This window comes from Sminthopsis crassicaudata, chromosome 1 (assembly GCF_048593235.1).
Source record: "Sminthopsis crassicaudata isolate SCR6 chromosome 1, ASM4859323v1, whole genome shotgun sequence".
Taxonomy (NCBI): domain Eukaryota; kingdom Metazoa; phylum Chordata; class Mammalia; order Dasyuromorphia; family Dasyuridae; genus Sminthopsis; species Sminthopsis crassicaudata.
The window spans coordinates 496,433,260-496,439,259 of NC_133617.1; positions in this window are offsets into that span (position 1 = coordinate 496,433,260).

Sequence of the window (6,000 nt, forward strand, 5' to 3'; positions counted from 1 at the left end):
GTAGTTTTCAGGGGATCTATATTACATCAGTTCATTCACTGTGATGGTGAGTAGACATCTTTGAGTCTCCCCTAAAGCCACATGGCTGTTTTAGTTGTGGCAGCTATATTTACCACTGTAGCTTCTGAACCACCAGAGACTATTCTTGGGAGGAGCTAGCCTATTTTCCTCTGCATTTCCTGAGGCCATCCACTCAAAACTTTAGCCTCCTTATTTACCCTAGTATCATATACATACCTTCCCTCTTCTCTTTATACTTCTTACACAGAGAAATTTAATTGAATTAACACTACCATTGTTCCTAGAAAGGGTATGTCAGTCTCCTTGCAATTGTTCCAAATCTTTATGACATGTCCAAATTTTCTTCTTGTCCTTATTTGTTGCCTGAATGCTTTTTGAGGCCAGGGACTATCTTGATTTTGTATTTGTATTTCTAGCACTTAGAAGAGGGTTTATATGCTTAATAAATGCTCTTGATTTCTTCACTTTTTTTTATTCTTTATTTTTTAAAATAGTTTTTATTTACCAGATATATGCATGGATAATTTTACAGCATTGACAATTGCCAAACCTTTTGTTCTAATTTTTCCCCTCCTCCCCTCCTCCCCCCGCCCAGGGCAGGTTGACCAATACATGTTGAATATGTTAAAGTATAAATTAAATACAATATATGTATACATGTCCAAACAGTTGTTTTGCTGAACAAAAAGAATCAGATTTTGACTTTTTTTTATGCTTAAGATGCCAACAGGTAGGTCTACTCTATAAGGAAAGAGTTGTTAACAAGACCTATCTCCACCCCCATCAAAAAAAAAAAAGACAAACTTCTCAGGAAGTTCATTAAACGGATCAGGGAATGCCTTTGGCCAACATTTACCATGAAGAAAAATAACAAAAATATTTGCCTTTAAAAGTTTGTTTTACTGGAGGAAGGGGAATATAACGCATACACAGATAAATATGATGGAAAGTTGAGAATGAAGGAGGCAAAGAAGAGATCAAAGTCTTCTGAAAAAGTCAGAGTGATGAGGTTAGGGTTCCTGGTGGTCAGGGAATTAAATGATGAGGTTAATGGCAGGTTCGAGGTTCAGGGAACCCAATGAAGAGGTTTGGCTCCCTAAATCCCCTTAGGATTTGGTGCATAGATAGGGAATTGTGGGAACCCCCTTCTGGTGGAGCAGAAGAGTAAAGGAATTTATGAACCTGAAAAGCTACATTGGTAAAAGAAGTTTATTGTTGGCATTGGGAAGTCAGCCTTTGCTCTGCATGAATAGAAAGACTGAATTCCTTGGTGGCAAGGTAAAGTTTCTAGTAGAGAAATCCTGACAGAGAGGTATAAAGTCTTGTTAGGCAAATAGGTGAGGAAGAATTAAAAGAGGGGGTAATACTGAAAGAGAATATCATTTTAGCAGACAAAGATTGCTGCTTTGCCAGGGAGAGAAAAGTTCCTTGGCATGTTAGGTCCTCTGCAAGGACTGAGTTAAAATTGCTGTTTTTATAAGGAAATCTAAGACCAAAGTTTCAACTGAATGAGATCCCCTCAATGCTGTCACTGCCCCCAGGCCTAGATGATACCATTTACTAGGAGTGATTTTGAGCTAACAATAGGGGTCAATAGAAATCTAGATCTCCAGTTAAATGAGATTACTTCAACTAGTCCCACCAAGATAAACCACTTTATCTTGATTCCCTGAGGCTGGTCTCTCCCAGAGGCAGGGTTCAAGGAGAATCTCTCCTTCAAGGAGCTTCTCCAGTGCTCCCCTGGTCAAGAGGAGAAAGTAGTAACAAGTGGGAAGAATCAGATGGCTCCATGCAAGGGGTGGTGAATATTTTGAAGGATAAGAACTCTTAAATTTATGTATGCCTTATAAGGAAGTAGTCGAAGCAAGAATTAGAAAAAGTGAATTAGACTAATGGACTCCAAACTTTTTTGATCACACTGATGTAAACTGAGATCTTTTTGGGAAAAATAATGTAATCTTTGTGGGGGCGGGGAGGGAGCCTGGATACTCCTAAACCCTGGGAAAAGCATACCTTTTCAAGTTAAGTGGAGATCTTGGTCGAATCACCCTCCATTGAAATCGAGGTGACCCAGATCCCCTTCCTGAGCATACTCTGGGAAAAAGCCTTCGAACTTCCAGTTAAGTGATTTTATTCAATTGGAGATCTCTGCCTTTGATGGTCCTCCATTGATTAGTCCAGACATCTCCCAGCCCCAGGCCAAGATGTATCCCATATAATTGTGACTTGTCAATTCATCTCTTGCCAAATCCCTAAGGAGACGTTTTGCCCACAAGAGAGCATTTTCTTAGTGAACAATAAAATTCCCTTTTCTTGACACAAACGGATTTTGGGTTTGCAAATTCTTTTGCATTGGACCTGTGTCTCCAAGCAGAGTGGATCTCTTCCTCTTATTCCCACACCTCATCATTTTGGTTCTCTGACCAGGAATCCCTGAGAATCTGGATGAGGTAAAGTCTTTTTTTGTTGTATTTATAGCGAGGACACCCAAAAATTTCTGGGAAAGATTTGGGTCATTGGAGCCCCCGGCTTGAGAAGAATTCTCTCAAGGACGCTTGAAATAGGAATTCCTGCAGTCTAACAAAAGTCCCTTAATCAGGGAGCATTTTGTCATCTCTCCATCTCTAGAGACATCTAGAGAAGGACGAGGAGCTATAAAATCGGAGAAATAAAGGCTTTTGGCAAAATGGGACAAAACACCTCCTATCCTGCTCCCTTATTGGGGAGTGATTTAATGGTGAATTTGGGGACTCAATTTTCTCTTCTCAGACCTCCAGATGGTCTTTTTGTACTGCTCCCAAAGTTCTCCAGGATTGGGAAATTTCTTAAGTACAAACTTTTAGTTAGTTAAGAGATTTGGAGCCTCTTAATTTGAGTCTTATCTTGATCTGCAGTTCTGATAGGCAGGGCCACACCCTGCATGATCCCAGACTGGTTGCTTGCTTCTCAAAGACACAAATGCCCATTGTAGCAGGTTTCAAACTGCTTTTTGTTTTGTTAACACCTTTACTAATTGGGTAGAAGTTTTTCCTGCTACACTGAGAAGGCTCTGAAGGTATCAAGGTGCTTGCTACACCTACCTAGCTCCTTACAGAGCAACAAATAATCCAGCTTTCACTTCTCAGGTATTTCAGAGTACTCCTGTGAGCACTCTGGAGGAAAAAGGATGAAATTGTCTGCATCCTTCTTTCTCCATTCTCACTCTTCTCCAAGGATGAGAACTTTTTCTCCTAGCATTTTCTCTCTTTTTCATTCTTTAGTCCCTGCCAGCAATTAACTAACTCCTTAGCATACTATGGTCCTGCTTGTGGTTAACTCCTCAGCCTTTCAGCTAGGGAGCTCTATGGACAGTGGGAATATTCAGCATTGTTGAGTGGGCCATCAGCATCTTTAAGGCAGCCCACAGATGGATTTGATGCATTTTTTGCAAAAGGCAACATTCCCAAACGTTACCAAATCCACCCTGGATGATACCCCACTTTTAATCTGCTCCTGAGATTTGTTTCTTCTAGGCTCCAAACTATGAATCTCCAACTGCTCCTTCAGCCTGGAGATCATGGGATGACTGACTGGGACACATAACACCCCTAAGATGCTGCTTCTGTTGTTTTCTGATCTTCCACTTCCCCTCCTGGCCTGAACCCCAAATGAACTTATGGACAACTCTATGACCCTTGTCAGCTACAAGCAGCCATTGAAAATGAGACCTTCGCCCCTTCACCCCAAATGAATTTGGGGGACTGTCTGGGCTGCTTGAGGGGGGAAATGATGGGGGTGAATCCTGAGACTGTCCAAACTCTCCTTTGAAAGAAGCTTCACCTTCAGGGCAGTTAAATGGTCTCATTCAGTGGGAGATTTTGGCCTAATATTCCTATTGAGCAGCTTGAAACTCCAAAATAACAATCTCTTTTCAACTGGAGATCTAAACCCGGGAATTTACAACATTGAAGGAATCTCATTCAAATTTTTAATGGAAGCTCGAGCCTCAGAGGGCTGATAAAAGACAATTCTGAATTCCAAATTTCTGCAGAAGTCTGAAACAGGATTATGCTTACCAAGGAAGCTCTCTTCTTGGCAAAGCTGCCTGCCAGGACTCTTGCCCACTGTGAAGATATTCTCTTCTCAGAGTAAACCATTGCCATTTTCCTAACAGGACCTTGCCCACTAAGAGCTGACTTCCTAGCAAAGCCAGAGTCTCAGTGCCAATAGAAATCTCCTTTGCTACACAGACTTTTCAGGTTTCACATTGGACCTGCGCTGAACAGAGGGGATTTCCCACCCCAATTCTCACCTTCTTCACTACCACTAACCTCATCAACACCTATCAATAAAAATTAGAATAGGAATCATACATACATATGTATATATAATATATATATATATGTATAAATTATATAACATATGTTGGGTTTAAAATAGAAATAAATTTTTAAAATAAAAGTTTAAAATAGGAATAAAAATAATATAGGAGAATCTGAAAATAAAATGAAAATAAAAAATAAAATAAAATGAGATAAAATGAAATGAATATTTAAACTTTTAAATTTTAATTAACAAAACATTTTTTCACTTAAATATTGATAATGTGACAGTTGTGTAATCTGATTATGTTTTATTAATTAAAAAAAAAAAGTTCCTGTGAATGCCCTGGGGAGAAAAGATGGACTTGTAAATAATAATTGTTTACTAGGAATTAATTATTCAGGTAACTTGATCAATGTATCTAATATCTACTGGTGTTTCCTATGCCTCCACACAAGATGAGTAAGACTTATACTCCTTCTACTCCCTCCACCACACCCACCAACTATGGATTAATTTTCTCTAAAAATGGACATAGGTCAACAATTTCAAGGGAATTAATGAAAAAAAATTGCAAATGAAGGTGGCCTAGCTGTACCAGTTCTAAAATGATATTATAAAGCAGCAGTCATCAAAACCATTTGGTACTAGTTAAGAAATAAGAGTAGTCGATCAGGAATTAGGTTTACAAGACAAAAATAGTAAATGACTATAGTAATCTAGTGTTTAACAAATCTAAAGACCCCAGCTTTTGGGATAAAAACTCACTATTTGACAAAAACTGATGGGAAAATCTGAAACTAGGATGGCAAAAATTAAGCATTGACCCGTACCTAACATTATATAGCAATATAAGGTCGAAATGGGTTCATGATTTAGACATAAAGAGTGACATTATAAACAAATTAGAAAAATAAAAAATAAAATAAAAATAAAAGTGGACATAGCTGCAAGGAGCCAGAGATGTTCCTAGTGGAACAACAGCAGGGCCTTTTGCAAGTTTTTAGGTGGGCAGCTGATCATAAGGAACAGAAATACAGGATGCAGCTACCTAGTCAGCCAGGTGCAGGAAGCTTGGGTTGTGCAAATGTTTAAAAATCTGGGGCCCCAGCAAAGTCTTGTTAGTCTTGATGAGTCCCCAGTCAATGGTTGAAGAGTAATCCCCCTCTCTTCCAGATAACTATTTTCCTATATATTCTCATGAGTAACCTCCTTTAACTAACCAGTTCCTTGATATTGTTGGGTTCTGCCTGCTTGTATGACAATAAAGCCCCTTCCTTTGAGAAATGAGTTCAGCCTTTTCATAATTCTTAAGAGATGGGATACTATTACTGCACTTCTCTTGGTTCTGAAACCTAGGAGGAAGAACTTGAGGCCAAGTCCCTGAGCTTCTCCTTCTCCCCAACTCTTTTCTCTAGGAGTTGTTTTGAATTTAGCCAATCACCAGGATGAGTAAATTTCTGCCCTTTTTCTTTGTCTCCTGTCTCTTTCTCCCTTGTTTCTTCTGACTTTGCAGTCTTCTTGAGGGATCCCCATCCTGGCAGTGACTGGCAGTTCTGGTTGAGGGATTTGAATGGTGTACCATGCACTTCTGTGCAATCTGCCTTTCTATATAGCAAAAGATGCTTCAGTTGGAATGCAACTTTTGTCTCCTACTGGGCCTTTGAGATGCCAAAG